The sequence below is a fragment of the Dasypus novemcinctus genome, chromosome 14 (assembly GCF_030445035.2).
Source record: "Dasypus novemcinctus isolate mDasNov1 chromosome 14, mDasNov1.1.hap2, whole genome shotgun sequence".
NCBI lineage: Eukaryota > Metazoa > Chordata > Mammalia > Cingulata > Dasypodidae > Dasypus > Dasypus novemcinctus.
This window is the reverse complement of record NC_080686.1, coordinates 92,763,328-92,785,188: the sequence shown is the minus strand read 5'-3', so window position 1 is coordinate 92,785,188 and position 21,861 is coordinate 92,763,328. Positions and strand designations below refer to the sequence as shown.

General features: G+C 36.7%; 1 long non-coding RNA gene across 1 annotated transcript; it reads right to left on the bottom strand.

Moving 5' to 3' along the window:
• Positions 1-8,666: 8,666 nt before the first annotated feature.
• On the bottom strand, positions 8,667-17,113 carry LOC139436432 (uncharacterized). Its single transcript, XR_011645701.1, has 2 exons — positions 16,996-17,113; positions 8,667-9,130 (listed from the first exon to the last, which is right to left on the bottom strand). It is a non-coding gene; the product is annotated as an uncharacterized lncRNA (long non-coding RNA).
• Between the last annotated feature and the right edge of the window lie 4,748 nt (positions 17,114-21,861).

Genomic DNA, 21,861 nt, shown 5'->3' with positions numbered 1-21,861 from the left:
TGTCTCTTACCCTCCTGGGAATTGTATAGAACTGTCCTAATCTGCTGACCCCCAAAGCAGATCCTTCAGACAGCTTTTGGCTATTTCTCTATTGTTTTTGTGAAAGCATTCTGCCTGTTAGTCTGTAACCATCTTCCCACAATTTTTTCCCTCGTATCTTCTTTGATGCCTCCTCTTTTATTTCTGGTATTGTTAATGTGATTCTTCCTACATTTTACTGGAAGAATCTAGCTGGGGATTTATTTATTTATTTATTTTTTTAACAAGTCACTCTTATTGAAACATATTAATAAAGCATAAATCCATCAAAAGCATACAATTAATGGTATTTGGTATAATCACATATTTGTGCATTCATCACTTCAATCTCAGAGTACTTTCATTATTCCAAAAATAATAATAAACAGAAACCAAACAAAAATCAACCAAAATTCATCACCTCTTGATCTCTCTATGCTATCCCTGCTGTACATAGGTGCTATTCTTTCTCCTTCTCTCTAGTGTATTTGTATTTTGTAAAAACAGTGTTATATATGCAATATAACACATATTTGTGTTTTACATGAGGTTTTCCTACCTTATGGAGTTCCATGTCACAGTTCTTAGTTTTCCTTTTTACGTAAACTTAGACTCCCTTTCAACCACTGTCATACCCATATAATAGCATTGCTAGTTACAAACACCATGATATGCTTTAACCATTTGTGTTCATTTCCAAAGATTTACAAAAAACCTTTTTATCAGTCTGCACAGATTAACCCTTAGCTTTCCATTCTCTCCTCTCCTTCTATTTTCTGGTGACCTGTATTCTAATTATTAACTCCATGAGTTCACACAATTTATTTAGTTCATAATAGCACAATCACACAGTATTTGCCCTTTTTTGTCTGGCTTGCTTCACTCAATACAATGTCCTCCAGGTTCATTCATATTGTCATATGCTTCACAATTTCATTTCTTCTTACTGCTGCATAATATTCTATCGTGTGTATACACCTCAATTTATTTATCCATTCATCAGTTGATGGATACCTGAGTTGTTTGCAACTTTTGGCAATCGTGAATAATCCTGCTATGAACGTCAGTGTGCAGATGTCTGTTCATGTCTCTGCTCTCAGTTCTTCTGGGTATATGCCTAATAATGGTATTGCTAGGTCACATGGCAAGTCTATATTCAACTTCCTTAGAAACTGCCAAACTGTCCTCCACAGCTGTACCATTCTACACTTTCAACAAAAGTGAATACACATTTGTATCTGTCCACATCTTCTACAACATTTAAAGTTTTCTGAATTTTTTTTGATCTTTAAATTTGATTTTAATAAACACGTAAAAATTTTGTTCACATTAAATATAAAACTAATTATCACCCCTAACTGCTGGCTGATGTAGATGTAGTTTACAAACATGAAAGCATTTTGAATTTGACACAAAAATCTGTTGATGATATACTGATGATCTGTTAGAGGTCTGTAGTCAGCCTATCCTTGTGAAAACAGATGATGAATTTTTCTGTCTGCTGACATCCAGTAGTACTTTGAGCCCTGGGTGAGTTACAGCCAGATTGGATACTAATAGTATTACTGTTGATTAATTAACTTATAATAGATGCATATACTTTTTAAAAACCTTACATTTGGTGTATTTTTCCCTCAATCCAACCTATTATTGTTATTGTTGTTATTATTATTATTACTACTATAGCATTTATACAGGAACATACATAAACAATAGGTGTATAGTAAAAGTTGTGAACTTACAAAGCAAACATGCATAACATCATATAGGGGTCCCATATATCAACCACCATCAACACTTTATGTTGTTGTGAGATATTTGTTACAAATGATGAAATAATATTGTCAAAATCTTACTATCATTAACACTCATTTTTATTTTACATTTGGTGTATTCTCTCCCAACCCACCTTATTATTATTTTTTAAATATATTTTTATGACAGAAGTTGTAAATTTACAAAACAATCATGCATATGTGCAGGATCCCCATACAACACCCCTCTATCAACACACCACATGGTAGAGCATTTGTTACAGATTATGAGATAATATCATCAGACTATTACCAGGTCCATGGTATACATTTGGCTCACTTGTTCCATACTCCCTCATTATTAACATAGTACATCTTTGGCATAGGTGCATGAATATTACATTATTACTGTTATTACTGTTAACCACAATCCATAGGTCACTCCAGTTTTATTCTTCCCATGTATCTCCACATTCACACCACCCTGCAATAATGTTGTACATCTGCTCTAGTTTACAAGGGACACTCTTGCATCTGTACCATCAACCACAATTCTTATCCACCTCTGGATTTACTGTGTTCATCAGTCCCTAGATTATTCTCTAGTTTTCTTTCAATTAGCATTTACATCCTTAGACTACCCTTTTCAGCCACATTCCCATTTATAAACCAGCTATTACTCTCTATAATGTATTACCATCAACTCTATACATTTCCACACTTTTACAGTACAGTTAAGTAAAACCTCTACATATGTTAAACATCAATAGTCCATCTCAGTCCTCCTCTTATCTCCTTTAGGAACCGACCACCTACCACCATGTCTTGAAGATATTTTCCTACAATATCTTCTAGAAGTTTTATGGTTCTTGCTTTTATTTTTAGACTTTTGATCCATTTTGAGTTAATTTTTGGATAAGGTGAGAGATAGGGATCCTCTTTCCTTTTTTTCACTATGGATATTCAATACTTTCAGCGCCATTTGTTGCATGGATTGTTATACCCAAATTGTGTGGGTTTGACAGGCTAGTCAAAAATCACTTGACCATACATGTGAGGGTCTGTTTCTGAACCATCAGTTTGGTTCCGTTGGTCTATGTGTCTGTTTTTAGGCTAGTACCTGGCTGTTTTTACCGCTATAGCTTGGTAATAAGATTTAAAGTGTGGAGAGGAGGGTTAACTTTTCATTTTTATGATGTTTCTAGCAATTCAGGACCCCTTACCCTTCCAAATAAATTTGCTGATCATGTTTTTAATTTTTTTTAATGCTGCTGGAATTTTTAAAATCAGAATTGCATTGAATCTGTATATCAATTTGAGTAGAACTGACACCTTAACCATATTTAGTCTTCCAATCCATGAGCAGGGAATGTTCTTCCAGTTATTTAGGCCTTTTTAAAATTTCTTTTAACATTGAGTTGCAGTTTTCTGAATACAAGTGCTTTAAATCATTGGTTAAGTTTATTTCTGAATATTTGAATGTTATCTGTCATATTTTATTTTCACCACTCTTTTGACACTTTTAGTTACTTTTACTGATATAATCTTCATTTCTAGACTCTCTTCCAGGTCTCTCTCTTGTCTTTTCTTTTCAGACTCTAGCACACCCTTTAGAATTTCCTGAAAATCTGGTCCCTTGCTAAGAAATTCTCTCAATTTCTGTTTATCTGTGAATATTCTAATATCACCCTTATTTTTGAAAGACAGTCTTGCTGGATGTAAGATTATTGGCTGGAAGTTTTTTTCTTGTAGTATTTTAAATATATCAGATCACTGTCTTTTTGCCTCCATGGTTTCTGGTGAGAAATCAGCACTTAATCTTATTGGGTATCCCTTATACGTTATGCATTGCTTTCCACTTGCTCTTCTCAGAATTTTCTCTTTGTCTTTGGCATTTGACATTCTGATGAGTATGTGTCTTGAGGTCGGTCTACTTGGAATTTTTTGCATGGGAATACATTGTGCTTCTTGGACATGGATATTTATGTCCTTCAATAGAGTTGGGAAATTTTCTACCATTATTTTTTCAAATATTCCTTCTGCCCCTTTTACCTTCTCTTCTCCTTCTGGGACACCTATGACACATATGTTTGCTTGCCTTTTGCTGTCATTTAGTTCCCTGAGACCTTGTTCAATTTTTTCCATTCTTTTCTTCATCTGTTCTTTTGTATGCTCACCTTCAGAGGCCATTGCTTCAAGCTCATCAGTCCTTTCTTCTGCCTACTCACATCTGCTATTATATGACTCCAATGTTTTTAAAATTTAATTTATTGCACCTTTTATTCCCATAAGATCTGCTATTTTTCTATGTATGCTTACAAATTCTTCTTTGTACTCATCCAGTGTCTTCTTAATGTCCTTAATCTTTTTAGCCATCTCATTGAATTTATTAAGGAGATTTCTTTGAACATCTATGGTTAGTTGCATCAACTCTTTTATGCCATCTGGAGGCTTATCTTGTTCCTTTAACTGGGCCATAGCTTCCTGTTTCTTGGTGTGGATTGTAATTTTTTGTTGGTGTATTGGCATCTGGCTTACTAGAGTATTTATTCTGGGTGCAGTTTTTCTCTTTAGTTTAGGGCTTCCTGCCCTTTCTCCCTTGCTGGTTGTGTAGTAGTAGCCAAGGATGTAGTTCTTGCTGCAAGTTGTGGAGGTTCAAGCTACCCTTATTTCCTCAGAGACTGATGAAGCTTCTGCAACTTTTTCCTTTGCCAGGGGTAAGGAAAGAGCCACAGCTGTGTGTAATAATTCAAGTTGTACAGGCATAGACTGTAGTTGCCCAGAGACACTGATGAAGCTTCATGCCCATTTCTCCCTTTCCTGGGGCAGGGATGGAGCTGCAGGTGTGGGCAGCAATCTATGCCATGCAGGTCCAAAATGACCACAGTTGCTGGTTGACTTCTGACTATTCAGTTTGTGCCAGTCAAATGTACCTGCAGTTACCCAGAGAGGCTGGTGTAGGGTTCACCAGCTTTCTGCCCGTTAGAGGTAGGGTTAAAGCCTGCACCAGGGCTGTAGGTCAATCTGAGTGAAAGAAGCCAGTCCCTACTATCACTGTGATTTTCAGTCAGCCCAGGTTCTCCTCATGCCTGGGCAGAATCAAAATGGGTGCTACCAGCCTCTTTCCTACCGTGACAGGTTCAAACATTAAATGTTCTTAGTGTTATACTTTAGCCAGCCAAATTGACTAATCAGTACCTGAAGTCTCCTTCCCTGCTTTTGGGAAATGAAGCTTCCAATTCCAGCCATACAAAAGCTCCTGAGGCAGCTTGCACCACCGGAGTAGGATGATCACCAGCCTCTGCGACCTGGCCTGTATTTTACTGGAGAGGCTGTCGCAGGTCCACCCATGGTTCCTTCCTGCTGGAGGCAGGGCTGGGGCTTATGCTAGCACTGCAGTCTGATCTGGGTGAAAGAAGCCAGTCCCTACCAGCACTATGACTTTCAGTCTGTTTTGTTTTCCCTGGTGCCAGGGGTGGAGTTAAAATGGAAGCTTCTGGCCTCTTTCTGACTTGGACAGGCTCAAACTTTAGCTGTTCTTAAGATTACACTTTAGCCCACCAAATTTACTAATCAGTAGCTGAAGTTGGTGCCCAACTGTCTCTTCCCCCGGTTTTTTTAGGAAGTGGAGTGTCCAGTGGAGGATGGGCACTGGCCTCTGGGATGTGAAGTGCTCTACTTCTGAGTCTTCTCTGAAGATGGGCATTTTCCTCCTTCCATTCTTTAAAGGATGTTGCAGGATGCTCTTCTGGTCTCCTGGAACCCCTAAACAGGTGCTTTAAATAGCACTGGGTGATTACTAACCTTGCTGTAGCATAAGCTCACTCTAGGAGCTCCTTATTCTGTGGCCATCTTGTTGGTTAGCTGGTTTTCTGACTTTTTGATAGCAGCCAGTCTAATAGGTGTGAAATGATATTTCATTGTAATTTTGATTTGCATTTCACTAATTAATAGTAATGTTGAATATTTTTTATTATGTTTCTTTGCCATTTGTATTTCTTCTTTGGACAACTGTCTTTTCAAGTCTTTTGCCCAATTTTTAATTGGGTAGTTTGTCTTTTTATTGTTAAGTTCTATTATTTCTGTATATTATGGACATTAAACCCTTATCAGATATGTGGTTGCCAAATATTTTCTCCCATTAAGTTCACTGCCTTTTACCCTTTTGACAAAGTCTTTTGAGGTGCAAAAGAGTTGAATTTTGAGGAGGTCCCATTTATCCATCTTTTCTTTTGTTGTTCATGCTTCTGGTGTAAGGTTTAAGAAACTACCACCTACCACAGGATTTTTAACATGTTTTCCTATATTTTCTTCTAGGAGATTTATGGTTGTTGCTTTTATATTTAGGTCCTTGATCCATTTTGAGGTAGTTTTCGTACAAGGTGTGAGATTCTGGTCTTCTTTCTTTCTTTTCAGTATGGATATCCAGTTCTCCCAGCACCATTTCTTGAATAGACTTCTGGCCCAGCTGGGAAGACTTGACCACCTTGTCAAAAATCATGTGACTGTAGATGTGAGGGTCTATTTCTGAGTTCTTGATTTAGTTCCATTGGTCAATGTGTCTGTCTTTATGCCAATACCATGCTGTTTTTAGCACTGTAGCTAAGTAATATGCTTTAAAGTCCAGAAGTAAGAGTCCTCCAAGTTCATTTATTTTTAAGATCTTTTTTTTTTTTTATTTGAGGCCTTTACCCTTCCAAATAGATTTGATAATTGGCTTTTCCATCTGTTCAAAAAAGGCTGTTGGGATTTTATTGGGATTGCATTGAACCTGTAAATCAGTTTAGGCAGAATTGCAATCTTAACAATATTCAGTCTTCCAATTCATGAACACAGAATGCACTTCTACTTATTTAAGTCTTCTTCAGTTTCCTTCATCAATATTTTGTAGTTTTCTGAATACAGGTCCTTTATGTCCTAAGTTAAGTTTATTCCTAAATATTTGATTATTTTCATTGCCATTATAAATGGAATAATTTTTTCTGATTTCCTTCTAAGACTGCACATCAGTGGTATATAGAAATGCTACTGATTTTTGCCTATTAATCATGTATCCTTCCACTTTGCTAGCTTGTCTATTAGTTTTAGTAGCTTCATTGTAAATTTTTCAGGAGCTTCTAGATATAGGATCATATCATCAGTGAATAGTGGATGTTTTACTTCTTCCTTTCCTATTAGGATGCTTTTTATTTCTTTGTCTAACCTAATTGCTCTAGCTAGAACTTGTAGCACAATATTGAATAACAATGGTGACAGTGGGCATCCTTGTCTTGTTCCTGATCTCAGTGGGAAAGATTTCAGTCTTTGACCATTGAGAACAATTCTAGCTGTAGATATCTTCATTATATGCATTGTACCATGTTGAGAAAGCTTCCTTCTATTTCTATCTTTTGGAGTGTTTTTTTGTTTTTTGTTTAATCAAGGAAGAGTGCTGTTATTTTGTTAAATGCCCTTTCTGCCACAGTTGAGAGGATCATGTGATTTTTCTTCTTCAATTTATCAATGTGGTTTATTACAATAATTGATTTTCTCATGTTGAACCACCCTTGCATACCAGGGCTAAAATTCACTTGATTGTGGTATATAATTCTTTTAATGTTGTTTTGGATTCTGTTTACAAGTATTTTATTGAGGATTTTTATTTATTTTTATTATAGATATTGGTTTGTAATTTATTATAGATATTGGTTTGTAATTTTCTTTTTTTTGTATTATCCTTATTCTGGTTTTGGTATTAGGGTGATAATGCCTTCCTGGAATGATTTTGGTAGCATTCTTTCCTGTTCAATTTTTTGGAAGAGCTTGAGCAAGATTGAGCAAGATTGTCTTTATTTATTTTTTTAAATTTATTTCTCTCCCATTTCTCCCCTCCCCCCCAGTTGTCTGCTTTCTGTGTCCATTCACTGTGTGTTCCTCTGTGACTGCTTCTATCCTTATAGTGGTACTGGGAATCTTTTTGATGCTTTATCTTGTTGTGTCAGCTCTCCGTGTGTGCGGTGCCATTCTGGGGCAGGCTGCACTTTCTTTCATGCTGGACGGCTCTCCTTATGGGGTGCACTCCTTGCACATGGGGATCCCCTATGCAGGGAACACCCCTGCATGGTAGGACACTCCTTGCACACATCAGCACTGCACATGGGCCAGCTCCACATGGGTTAAGGAGGCCCTGGGTTTGAACCATGGACCTCCCATGTGGTAGGTGGACACCCTATCCATTGTAGAATTTACCTGTGAAGCCATTTGGTCCCAGGCTTTTCAACTTTGGGAGGTTTGTATTGTTTTGTTTTTTTTATTTGTGACTTTTTTTTTTTTTGCATGCTGTCTGCTCTCTGCATCCATTCACTGTGTGTTCTTCTGTGTCTGTATTTATTTATTTCCCCTCCCCACTTGTGACTTGCTTGCTGTCTGTTCTCTGTCTCCATTCAATGTGCTTTTGTCCTATGTTTTTGCTTGTCTCCTTTTTTGTTGTGTCACCTTGCTGAGTTGGCTCTCCACAGTGCTTGCAGGCCGGGGGGTGCTCTGCAGTGCTTGCAGGCTGGTTGGTGCTCTGCAGTGTGTGGGCAATCCTGCCTTCACAAGGAAGCCCTAGGATGTGAATCCAGGGCCTCCCATATGGTAGACGGGAGCCCAACTGATTGAGCCACAGACACTTTCCCTTTCGGAGGTTTTTGATGACTGTTTCAATCTCTTCAGCTGTTATTGGTTTGTTGAGGTCTTCCATTTCTTCTAGGATAAGTGTAGGTGGTTTGTGTGTTTCTAGGAATTTTGTCCATCTCTTCTACAGTGTTTAGTTTTTGGCATATAGTTGTTCATAGTATCCTCTTATGATTTCTCATTTTTCTGCAGGATCAGTGTAATGTCCCCCTCTTATTTCTGATTTTATTTATTTGTGTCTTTTCTCTTTTTTTCTGTCAATCTAGCTAAGGGTTGTCGATTTTTGTTGATCTTCTCAAAGAATGAACTTTTGGTTTTGTTGATTCTATTTTTTTTTTTTTTTTTGTTCTTGATTTCATTTATTCTGCTCTGATCTTTACTATTTCTTTCCTTTGGCTTGTTTTGGGATTAGCTTGCTGTTCTTTTTCTAGTCCCTCCACTCATGTGATTAGATCTTCAATTTTAGCTCTTTCTTCTGTTTTAATGTAAGTATTGAGGGCTAGAAATTTCCCTCTCAGCACTGCTTTGCAGTGTCCAATAGATTTTGATAGGTTGTGTTCACATTTTCATTCATCGCAAGATAATTGCTGATGTCTCTTGCAATTTCTTCTGTGACCCACTGATTGTTTAAGAGTGTGTTGTTTAATCTCCATATATTTGTGAATTGTCCCTTTTTCTGTCCATTATTGATTTCCAGCTTCATTCTGTATGATCAAAGAAAGTTTTGAAAATGGTATTCCATGCAAATTGTAACCAAGAATAGGAGTAGTGATACTAATATTGGACAAAATAGATTTCAAATGCAAAACTGTTATAAGGGATGAAAAAAGTCATTACATATTAATAAAAGGTGCAATTTACCAAGAAGAAATAACTATAATAAATATTTATGCACCTAACCTGAGTGCCCAAGCATACATGAGGCTCACATTAGCAAAACTGAAGGGAGAAAAAGATGTCTCTATAATAATAGTTGGAGACTTCAATACACCACTCACAGTATTGGATAGAACATCTGGACAGAGGATAAATAAACAGATAACTTGAATAATATGAAAAATGAACTAGACCTAACAGACATCTATAGAGCATTGCACCCCAAAACAGTAAGATATACTTTCTTTTCAAGTGCTCATGGATCCTTCTCTAAGATAGACCATATGTTGGATCATAAGACAAGTCTCAATAAATTTAAAAAGATTGAAATTATACAAAATACATTCTTTGATTTATCATTTTTATTGATCTTTTCAAAGAAGGTAACTTTTGTTTTCAGTTTTTAGGTTTGTTTTCTATTTCATTGATTTCCAATTTATCTTTATTATTTCCTTCCTTTTTATTTTGGGTTTAATTTGCTTTTCTTTTACCAGCTCCTTAATGTGTGAATTTAATAGTATATCACTGATATTAGTCATTCATTATCATCTTTTTTTTTACTTTTAAAAATTATTATTTTTATTTTTATTTATTTCTCTCCCCTTCCCTGGCTCCCCCGCAGTTGTCTAGTCTCTGTGTCCATTTGCTGTGTGTTCTTCTGTGTCTGCTCGTATTCTTGCCAGTGGCAACTGGAAATCTGTGTTTCTTTTTTGTTGCGTCATCTTGCTGCATCAGTTCTCCGTGTGTGCGGTGCCACTCCTGTGCAGGTTGCACTTTTTCACGCTGGGTGGCTCTCCTTATGGTATGCACTTCTTGTGTGTGGGGCTCCCCTATGCAGGGGACATCCCTGCTTGGCATGGCACTCCTTGTGCACATCAGCACTGCACGCGGGCCAGCTCATCACATGGGTCAGGAGGCCCTGGGTTTGAACCCTGGACCTCCCATGTAGTAGGTGGACGCCCTATCTGTTGAGTGAAATCCACTTCCCTCATTATCTTCTAATATTACCATTTAAAGCACTACTTTAACTGTTTCTCAAAGTTTTGCTGTTATGTTTTAATTTTCATTCTAATTCTTTTAATTCTTAGAGTTTTTCTAATTCTATCCATGGTTTTTCTATAATATATTGTTTTATATATAGGTAGGGATTTTCAAGATACTTAAATGAAAATACTTTTTATTTTAATTTCAATGTGCTTGGATAACATACTCTGTATGCTTTCAGTTCTTTAAAACTTATTGAGACTTCTTTCTGAGAATATGGTCTATTCTGGTGAAAAATGTATATTCCTTTGCTGTTTAATGGCTTGTTCCATACATGTCAATTAGACCAAGTTCTATTTTCTACTTTTGCAATTGCTGAGAGACAAGCATTGACATCTCCAGTTATGATTCTGGGTTTGTCTCTTTTTCCATTTAGATCTGTCAGGTTTTGCTTCACTGTTTAAAACTTTGTACTTATGTGCATACACATTTAAAATTTAGGGTCTTTCTAATGAATTAACCCCTTTATCATTATGAAATATTTTTCTTTATACCTGGTAACATTCTTAATGTGAATTTTGCTTTGTTTGATTTTAATATACTTGCTCTGCTTTCTTATAATTAGGTTTTGCATGATTTATCATTTACAACCTTATATTGTAATACATTGGGTCTTCACATTTAAAGTGGGTCTAATGTAGACTGAACATTGTAAAGTCTGTATTAGTGAGGGTTCTCTAGGGAGAGAGAACTGACAGGAGATATCTGTAAATCATAAGAGATTTTGTAAAATTCTCTCACACAACTGTGGGGATGCACAAGTCCAAATTCCACAGGGCAGGCTGCAAACCAAGGGCTCTGATGAAAGTCGTTGTTGCATTCCTAGGAGATGCTGTCTGCCTAAAGTAGAGATGGGGATTTTTTCTCTGAATGCTGAAATCACTTCTCCTTTTAAAGCTTTCAGTAGATTGGATGAGATGTCACTCATTGCTGATGGCAATGTCCTTAGCTGATTGCAGATATAACCAGCAATCAACCCACTAATGACTGAAGTCCATGAAATTCCTTGTATTATAGATAGCTCAATGCTTGAGGACCAGAAAACTGGGCACCATTACCTGGTCAAGTTGACACATCAGCCTAACCATCACACAACCTTATAATTTTTGCCTCTATTTGGCATGCTTTGACTATTTACATTTAATGTGACTATCAATATGTTTGCATTTACAACTTCCATGATGATATTTTCCCATCTACTTTTGGTCATTTTCTCTTCTTTTTGTGCCTTCTGTTTTATTATTTGTCAAATAATCTACCTTATTTCAACTACCAGCATATTATCTGTAAATTTTAGTTCTAATGGTATGTCTGGGGTTTACAAAATGATTTTTCAAATACCACAGTCTACTTTTTATGAACATTTATATCACTTACTTAATATAATACTCTTCTGATGGAAAACTTTTATATCTGCCTCTTGCCCTTTGGGCTATTGTTGTCATAGTTTTAAAATTTAAATATAATACAAACCTTAAAATATATTTTAACTTTAAAATAATGTTATACTTTAACTAATTTAAAAAATGAAAAGATCATTTAATTACCCATATATTTCACATTTATAGCATACTTCATTCTTTTGTATTGATCCAACTTTCCATCTGGTATAAATTAACTTTATTTTGACTTCATTGTTCACAATTTTTTTTTCTGGACAGATCCAAGATGGTGGAGTAGGGAGTTGCAAGGCACACTCATTCTCCAGAAATGGCAAGAAGACAGACAGGCTTGCTGGGCATGGGAAAAGAGGTAGTGGCATATGGTAAGCAGCATGGACAGCCAGCTGGTGAAGGGGTCCTTAATCAGGGATGGAGTCAGCATTGTAGGCCCACATTTGCTGGGTACGGGAGAAGTGGAATGGGTGGCCTGTCAGGGAGGCCTCACTGGCATGGGTGGTGCAGGTGGTTGCAGGGGGGTGTGAAATGGCAGTGCTTGGACTCAGGAGGCCAAGTGACCATGGTACATAATTCCGGGAATGAGCTGGGTGTTGAGACTGAGAGGCTACCACAGACGAGCTGGCTCCCCTTTTGTGGGTCCCTGGACCAGTTTGGATCAGTTAAACAGGGGCAATTCTAAAGATTTTGAATGTGTTGAACCAATTGTTAAAGAAGAACCTTAATACAAAGCCAGGCAACAATAAAACCCTAGGCAAGAGAGCAAACTCATTAACATAGTAAGCTCCCAAGAAAAACAGATGTCTAGATATTAGCAAAAATTTAAAAGCCATATTAAGCAAGAGAAAGATGTGACCCAGTCAAAGGAACAAATTAAGAAGACAAAAGAGATGAAGATTTGAAACAACTAATCAAAGATATTCATAAAAATCTCCTAAATGAATTCAAGGAGCTGAAGAAAGAGATGAAGGATATTAAGAAGACACTAAATGAGCATACAGAAAAAATTGTAAACATCCGTAGAAAAATAACAGTTATTATGGCAATGAAAGTCACAATAAAAGAAACTAAGAATACACTAGAATCACACAATACAGATTTGAATGGGGAGAAGAACCAATTTGTGAATTAGAAGATAGGGCATCTGAAATTGCACAGATAGAAGAACATATAGAGAAAACATTGGAATAAATTGAGCATGTCTCAAGGAATTGAATGACAGCATGAAATGCACAAAGATACACATTATGGATGTCCCAGAGAGAGAAGGGAAAAGGGGCAGAAGGAGTGTTTGAGGAAATAATGGCTCAAAATTTCACAACTCTCATGAGGAATGTAAATGCCAAGGAAGCACAGTGTACTCCAAACAGAATAAATCCTAACAGAACTACTTCTAGACATATACTCATCAGATTGTCAAATACCAAAGATAAAGAGAATCCTGAATGCAGCAAAAGAAAAGCAATCCATCACACACAAGGGATGTCCAATAAGATTAGATGCTGATTTCTCATCTGAAACCATGGAAGTGAGAAGAAAGTAGTATGGCATAGTTAAGGTGCTGAAAAAGAAAAATTGTCAACCATGAATTCTGTATCCAGTAAAATTGCCTTTCAAAAATGAGGGAAATATAAAAATATTCACGGATAAATGGAAATTAAGAGAATTAATCCATCAGAGGCCTGCCCTACAAGAAATACCAAAAGGAATTCTGTGGACTGAAAGTAGAGACAAGAGAGAGAGGTTTAGAGGAGAGTACAGAAATACAGATTATTAGTAACTGAAAGAGTAGGAAGAGAAAGAAAAATAAAATGACTAAGATATAACATATAAAAACATAAAGATAAAATGGTTGAAGTAAGTACTGCTTTACAGTAATAACATTGAAAGTTATGGATTAAACTCCCCAATTAAGAGACACAGATTAGAAGAAGGGATTAAAAAATATGATCCATCTATATTCTGTCTACAAGAAACTCACCTTCATCTCAAGGACACAAATAGGTTGCAAATGAAAGGCTCAAAAATGGTTTTCCATGCAAACAGTAACTAAAAAGGAGCTTGGGTAACTATACCAATATTGGACAGAATAGACTTTTAAATTAATTAATTTTTTAAAAATGTTACATTAAAAAAATATGAGGTCCCCATATACCCCCAACCCTCCTCACCCCACTCCTCTCACATCAACCTCTTTCATCATCATGGCACATTCATTGCATTTGGTGAATACAGTTTGGAGCACTGCTGCACCACATGGATAGTGGTTTACATTGTAGTTTGCACTCTCCACCAGTCCACCCAGTGGGCCATGGTAGGACAGAATAGACTTTAAATGCAAAACTGTTATAAGAGACACAGAAGGACACTATAGTAAAAAGAGGGGAAATTTCTACTGAGAAGAAATAACAATCATTTATTTATCAAATCAGGGTACCCCATAGTACATGAGGCAAACACTGTGGAGAAATAAATTCCTCTACAATAATAGTGAGATATTTGGGGGAAAAAATTGGCCATTATCTTCTCAAATATTTTATCAGGCTCTCCCTTAACCTTTTGGGACATACATACACATTATATGTTGATTTATATTGTCCCAGAGATCACTGAGGATCTGTTTTCATTTCCTAGGATGCTCAAAGCATGTACCATGAAATGGGTCAGGTTAAAAAATGGGAATTTATTTGCTCGCAGTTTTGAGGTTGGGAAAATGCCCAAATGAAGGCATCACTGAGCCAAAGCTTTCTTCCCAAAGACTGGCTGCTGGTAATCCTTTGCTCTTCTGTCACATGCAAGGAACAAAGTGGCATCTTCTGGTCTCTCCCTTTTCTTCTAGGTTTCACTGATTTCAGCTTCTTGCTTCTGTGGCTTTCTTTCTCTGAATTTCATTCTTTTATAAAGTATTCTAGTAATAGGATTAAGACCCATCCTGACTGGGGTGGGACACAACTGAAGTAATCTCTTCAAAAGGTCCTATTTAAAATGTTTATACACCCACATAAATGGATTAGATTTAAGAAAATGTTTTTCTGGATTATATGCAGCTTCAAACCACCACAGGCCTTATTAGCTTTTTAGATATTTTCCTCTCTGAACATTGTTTTGAATATGATTCATGGCCATATGTTCAAGTTAACAGATATTTTCATTTTCAATGTCTAATCTGCTGCTAATCCCATCTACTGAAAATTTCATACCCCTTGTACTTCTCGTTTTTCAAAGTACCTCTTGGTCCTTTTTTATGTGTTTCTTTTCTCATTGTGTTCATATTTTCCTTTATATTCTTGAGCATATTGAAGATATTTATGATGGCTACTTAAATTCCTTATCTGCTACTTCTGTCATTTCTGTCTTTTCTAGTGGTTGATTTTTTTCTCTTGATTATGGGTCTATTTTCCTGCTTCTTGGCACATATGACATTTTAAGAAATTGGGTAATGGACATTGTAAATTTTGTATATTCAAGTCCTGGGTTTTGTTGCCTTCTTTCAAAGAGTGTTAGACTTTGTAATTAGGCTACCTGTAGATCAAGTTGCTCCTATCTTGACTTATTATTAAGTTTATTATGGTGTATTTAAAATAGCCTATTTGCCCTGGCTATTTTATTACTATGAACTAAGTCATAACTCTCATATGATCATTCCCAAATACCCTGCTTTTCCTCAAGGACTCTCCATGATGGCTTGTCCTATGCAATATTATTCATATCCAGTTTATCACTTCCTGGCCATTCTTGCTGGCTTCTTGGGTTTTATTCAACACATGTAGGTCTTTGTATTCAGAGACCAACTTAAGGGAAACTCTGTGCACATATCTGATGCTTTTTTCCTGAATTTCCCCCACCTCTCCAGTTCTCTACTTTGTTAATACCAGCTACCTCAGGCATTATGAACTCCATAATTAGTCTCTTTGATGCAGTGACTGAATACCTTTCCTTACACTGCAGCCTGGAAAGTGCATCTTTGCAGAAATCTGGAGCAAACGTGAGGCTCATCTCTCTACTTTCACTGCTCACTGTGACCACAATCCTCTGTTGCTTACTATAAAATGTTGGAAAATATTTGTTTCACTTATTTTCTCTCTTTTTCTAGTTATTTAGGTCAGGAGGGTAGGTCTGGTGCCAGTCATTCCATAATGACTGGGTGATGAAGTTGTACTTCTTTTTGAGAGAGCAGATGACATTATCAAAATCAAGCGGTTTAGTTAGGGCTGAAACTAGCTAATGGTCAAGGGCTTTCGATTTCTGCTTGTTATGCATCAAAGCTTTAAGCCTCACCAGGGCTTTCTAATGGTATTTTCCTTTAGTTATTCTATTTAGGTCAAGTCTGTGGGCAGTTGCCAACTAAATTGCTATTAGTTCTTTTCCAAGACTGCTCTATTGCCCTTTGGCTCAAGCTTTATTCATCAGTAGGTAAACTTAAGTAAAGGAAGGTTTCTGCCTCTAAACATCCAGTTAACTCTAGGTCAATATAATTTTCTGACTGTTTTGCTATTTTGCCACTAAACTGTGATCTCATACAGAAAAAGTCCACATATAATATCCTTTGTATTTATAGTATCCAGCACAGTACCTGACTCATAGTATATCTTCCAATACCTATTAGTTGGATAAATGAAAATATCCTTAAAAGTATTTGGCATAGCATATTGAGACGAGATAGGTAGTAGGGTAATTCAAGCTATTTCAAATCATCTCCATTCATCTTTACTTTTTCTCTTCCAACCAGTTGTATAAAAATTCAGTTCCTTATAGGTATCTACACAGAAATCTGCATATATTTTGCCAACCTTATTCACCCCAAAATTGTACATTTGTAATGTAAGTTTTAGATATTTGATATTCTAATTCCACACTATTTACTATCTTTGGAAAATCTTATCCACATCCAGACTGTATACTGATGAGTTATAAATATCCTATCTCCATTATTGACCTCTCTTTAACTCGAAACTGGGCATTTCCACTTGAATCTGTCACATGTCCCAGTATTAATATGTCCAAAATGGAACTCATCATCTTTTCCTTAATTCTGTCCTCTCTTTTCATGTTTTCTACAATGCCTTTAGGATAAAGATCAAAACCCTTAGTATGGAATACAAAATCAACATCAATTCCTTGCTGAGTTTAGCTTTATTGCTCATTACCCTCTCCCCAGATCTGAAATACTATCACATCCTTCAACTCTCTGTGCTATTCTACAACTTCATTTATTTTATTGCTTTACCCTATTAATTAATTTATTCACTTACTTATTCATTCTTTCAGCCCCCTGTTTTGTATTCTCCTCTTGTGCAGGTATTACTAGCCCCAGGAAACTATGCCATCGTTGTTTTCTTATACCTGTTCATATCTTGTATACAGTTTGTTAGTGAAACATTATTTCAATATGGACTTTGATTCAGAGAAATGTTTGTTGTCAGGACACTGATTAATGTTTAACTATTATATATCAGGCAGTATGCTTGGCACTAGAGAATACCATGATAAACAAGACAGACATGCTTCCTGACCTCATCTAATTCATGGTTCAATGAACAGTACAGTCAAATATTTATGGATTTTTTTCATGTAGTTCACTCTGTTTTTATTTATGAGGACCAGTAAAGTTAGAAATACCTGGGTATTTCTCTCATAACAGAAATACCCAGGTACCCAAGTTTCACTAATAGTTCTACCACTGACTGTACAATTTCCTTGGCTATAAAATAGATTAAATGAGATCACATATACTCATCCAAAAACTAATTTTGAGTATTTCCAAATGCCAGACTATAATTATAGATGTGAAAAAAAACTGACATAATGTCAGTTTCCATGGAGCTTATAATGTAGCCATTGCAATACACTCACTTAATATAATGACTGGTACATATTGAGAACTCAATAAATGTTACTTATTATATTATCTTAATAAATGTTATTTTCCTTATTATTTACATGTCTGTGTCCTTCTGTTCTTATAATTTGCAGTTTGTACTCTATTGATCCTCAAGGCCATAGACTCTGTTTTTCTCATTTTTGTAGCCTTGATCATCTGTGCAGTTTGTGATCCATACTCATTGACCAACAGTACAAGAATGAATAAATCAATTAAAATTCTTTAATAAACACTGTTATTCCAGGGGTATATTACAGATATCCATATCTAAAGGTTTTCACCAGCAATATTACCAAGTGAGTTATATGAGTTTAATACTTTCTGTGGATAAATGGTCTGGTCTTAAATCTTGGTCACTGTTGAAGACACTAACTCCCCTCTCCCTATCTGCTTTGCTCATTGTTTTTCACTCATTGTCTGTTTGTTGTTTCTTTAGGAGGCAATGGAAACCAAACCCAGGGTCTCCCATGTGGGCGGCAGGTGCTTTACTGCTTGAGTCACATCTACTTCCAGCTCGTTTTTTTTGTTTTTGTTTTCAGTTGTCGGCTTGTTGCTTGTTCATTGTCTTGCTGGTTGCTTTTACTTGCTGTATTTTTTTGCTCATTGTCTGCTTTGTTGTTTTTGTGATTCTCTGCTCTTTAGTTTTGCTCAATGTCTGCTCACTGTTTGTTTGTCTTCTTTAGGAGACACTGGGAACCAAACCTGGGATCTTCCATGTGGGAGGCAGGCACTCAACTGCTTGAGCCACTTTTGCTCCCTGAGAACTCTAATTTGAATGGATAGAATTGCCTGAGGGGTCAAAGAAGCTTAAGAAATACTTGTCAAAGTATGTATTACCCAGCTCAGTGCTTACCATGTAGTTCATTTCACAAGTACTCCATAAATTGAATTGAAAAAAGAAAATATCATTTAGAAATAATACATAGAGTGTCCAACTTCTTTATCTCTGAGATCTGGAAAGATCAAATGTTCAAGTTTGTCAACTCATAGTACTAGGAGGTCTGTAGACCAGGACTACAGACTAGAAATCTTGAATACCATCCCATAACAGGTACATTATTGAAGAAACTGTATTCTCTTTCCAGAATATCAGCAGGGAATTAGTCATTCCAACATCTGAATTCAAAGTAAAAGAGATGTGTAGTCTTGACGAGTTATGAACCTTTCAAAATGCGTGCCACTCCTAATCAAATGCCCATGTCTAGAGGCCTTAGATGATTTAGCTTTCCTCGGGAGGCTTCAGGTGGACTCAAGTTGATTTGGCATAGAATACAGATCTTAAAGTAAAGCAGTCCTGGGTCCATATTTCAAAAGCAGAGAATTTATCTTCTCTAAGCCTTAGTTGCTTTTGTTATAATAAGCCCCATATTTATTCCTCAAGATTTTGTTAATTGAGCATCTAGAAAAATTCCTCCTAAAATAGTTATGACCCCATTAATAGGTCTGCACCAAAGAAGCATTGTATCCAAACTAGAAGATGGTTAAGATTTAGGTATTAGACAGATGTAAATTTTAATCCCAAAACTGCTACTGGCTACTCTGTGGCATGGGCTTAACCTCTCTGTATAAGCCCAAATTGACTGAGTTATGCTTTTGTATTGATATTGTAATGCACTTCCCAGATCCCTTTTCAAAACTATAGGACTTATTTCTCCACTTGATGGGAGTGTGCATGGCTGATAACTTCACCTGTTAGCCCTCTCCAGGAATTACACTGGACTGAAGAGAATGGATTTATCCAAGTTCACAGCTCTCTCCTGGAAGCAAGTCCTCATTCAAGGATTAATTGTTCTGGGGGTATAAAGATCTGACCCCCTGGTCCCAATTTGAAACAACTCAAAGGGGCCAAGACAGTTTTAGAACTTCTCCATAGGGTCATCTGATACCTTATTGTGGCTCTACTGCTACTCAACCTCTTTCACTGTCCAGTTCTGCTCCTTTTCCTTGTCCTGTATTCATAGAGAATGTTGTAATAAATGTTCTGCATGTCACTCTGCCTCAGGCACTGCTTTCAGGAGACCAAAACTGTAACAGCTAAAGTAATAAACAACCCCCAAATCTCAGTGGCCTAACAAAACAAATATTAATCTACATCATTCAGCTGAGGGCATTTCTCCATATGGTCACTTGGGTATTTAAGCTGATGAAAACTCTATCTTGTACCTGTGTAATCTGAAACAAACAGATTCTTTAGTTCTCAGTTTCTGCTATAGCTGGAGGAGTGTGCCCCAGCTCATCTACGCATTGACATGAAAACAACACTGCCTCTTCCACTCACGGCCCATTTGCTGTCACTGGTCACATGGTTCTGTCTAACTGCAAGGGGGCTTGAACATGTGGGGGTGCAGATGGGGTGCTCAGTGAGTACCATTCTCTCTGCCATACTCTCCAACCTTCAATTTCTTCTGCAAAATAGGAATAAGATTACTTCAGAGGGTTGTTGTGAGAGTAGAAAGAACATCATGCAAAAAATCACTTAAATGCCTGAGAAGCAGTATTATCGAGTGACTTGGCATCTTCCCCCAAGATCATTCTCAGCTCACCTGATATTAGATGGAAATCCCTTCCAGAGATTCTCTCCATATTGTTCACAGAATCACATAGAAAGTGATGACACTGTGCAAAGTCAACAACTACCAGGAAATAAGTTTACTGACCGCTGCTTTAGATAGAAGGACAGGAAGGTATGGAACAGGAAAGATTACAAGAATGAATGCAGTTTCTGAGGCAAATTGGGAAAATGGACGGAGAACCTCCAGTGATCAGGTTGAGATAGAGAGGCTGGGTACATTTTCACTGAGGAAGTCTGTTTCCATGTGAAAGAAGAGATAGATTGGTGGTGGTAAAGGTTTAGCATGCTCCTTTCTTTCTTTCTTTTCATTGTCACCCTTTAGGTACTTTCATAACACTTGCATAAGTTTTGCCATATCACCCTGGCCACCTAAATATAATTACTTAATGCTTTAAAACTATTTATATTTTATATCAGTACTATTAAAGGAAGAGCAAAATCATTTTCTGTAGCTATAACACAACAAATAAATCCTTCCCTCCATTCTTCCTTCAATCATCCATCCATCTAAACATGACAAAAATGTCATTATATTAAAACTAGAAAATGTTTCTAGCTGGAAGCCTCTGAGTTTTTATCATGTTCTCTATTTGGTAAAAATGTTGATTGCAATAGTAGAAAGGTAAGATAACTAGCATCGAACTGATGCTTTCTTCTTGAGAATCAGGAGAATTGATTCAAGGTGATTGTGTAGTTTAGGTGTTCTTGAACTACCCAAATCAGCATCCTTAATTTTGAGACATTTAAAACAGGATATCTGAACCAGCATCCATCTACTGTACCTTGAACATCACTAGAAAAGTGGTGCCTTAAAGGGGTGAGTGTACAGAAGCAATGGATGCTAGTGAACATGGATCCAAGGCCATAGAATCCTGTTGACATTATCAGTACCCACTTCACCCAGAGTAGACTCTCAAAGTTTCCCTGAAACTGGACAAAATTTGTCCTGCTTTCTGAGGATTTCATGTTTGTTTGATGTCTCTTTCCTAGGCATAGATGTGCCTGCCCATATTTTCCCCACCTAACTACTATATCCTTGCTAATTTCTACCCCCACCACTCTAAAGTCACTCTAAATCTCATTCTTCCTGGTGTGCATTGTATTTGGCATTTAAGTCTGTGTGTTTTGCCTTGCATGATGCTAACTCTGATTTCAATGTCCCTTTCAAATATGTAGGCAAGAGCATGTCATAAAACTCTTAAGACTTTCTGAAGTCAGTGGATGTTTTTCACAGCTTTGCGCAGCTCTGAGTCCCAACATTGGTTGTGTGCGTGTGTTTATTAACACAAGATAGTACTTTACCAGAGAAGCATTAAAAATGATTCTTTAGTGGAGAAATCTAATAAAAATGCAGTAAGATTATCTCACCTTTTCAGGCACTTAAGGAACTTGTCTTTCAGAAAGGTAACGTTTATTGGAGATGAAGCTAAATGCACTTTGTTCCGTAGTGAATGCTACCAACATTGTATTTTTCATCTCAAAGTTTGAAACCAACACAGCTACTTACATAAGGGTGAGATGTGACTAATCGGCTCTAGCTTGCGATTCCATTAACAACATGTGCTTATATCCAGGGGCAATGCACCCTATTGGAAAGTAGTTCAAAAGCAAGAACTTTCATGATTTAAGTAAAGAAGATGATAGGAGAAAAGGAAAGGAATTGAA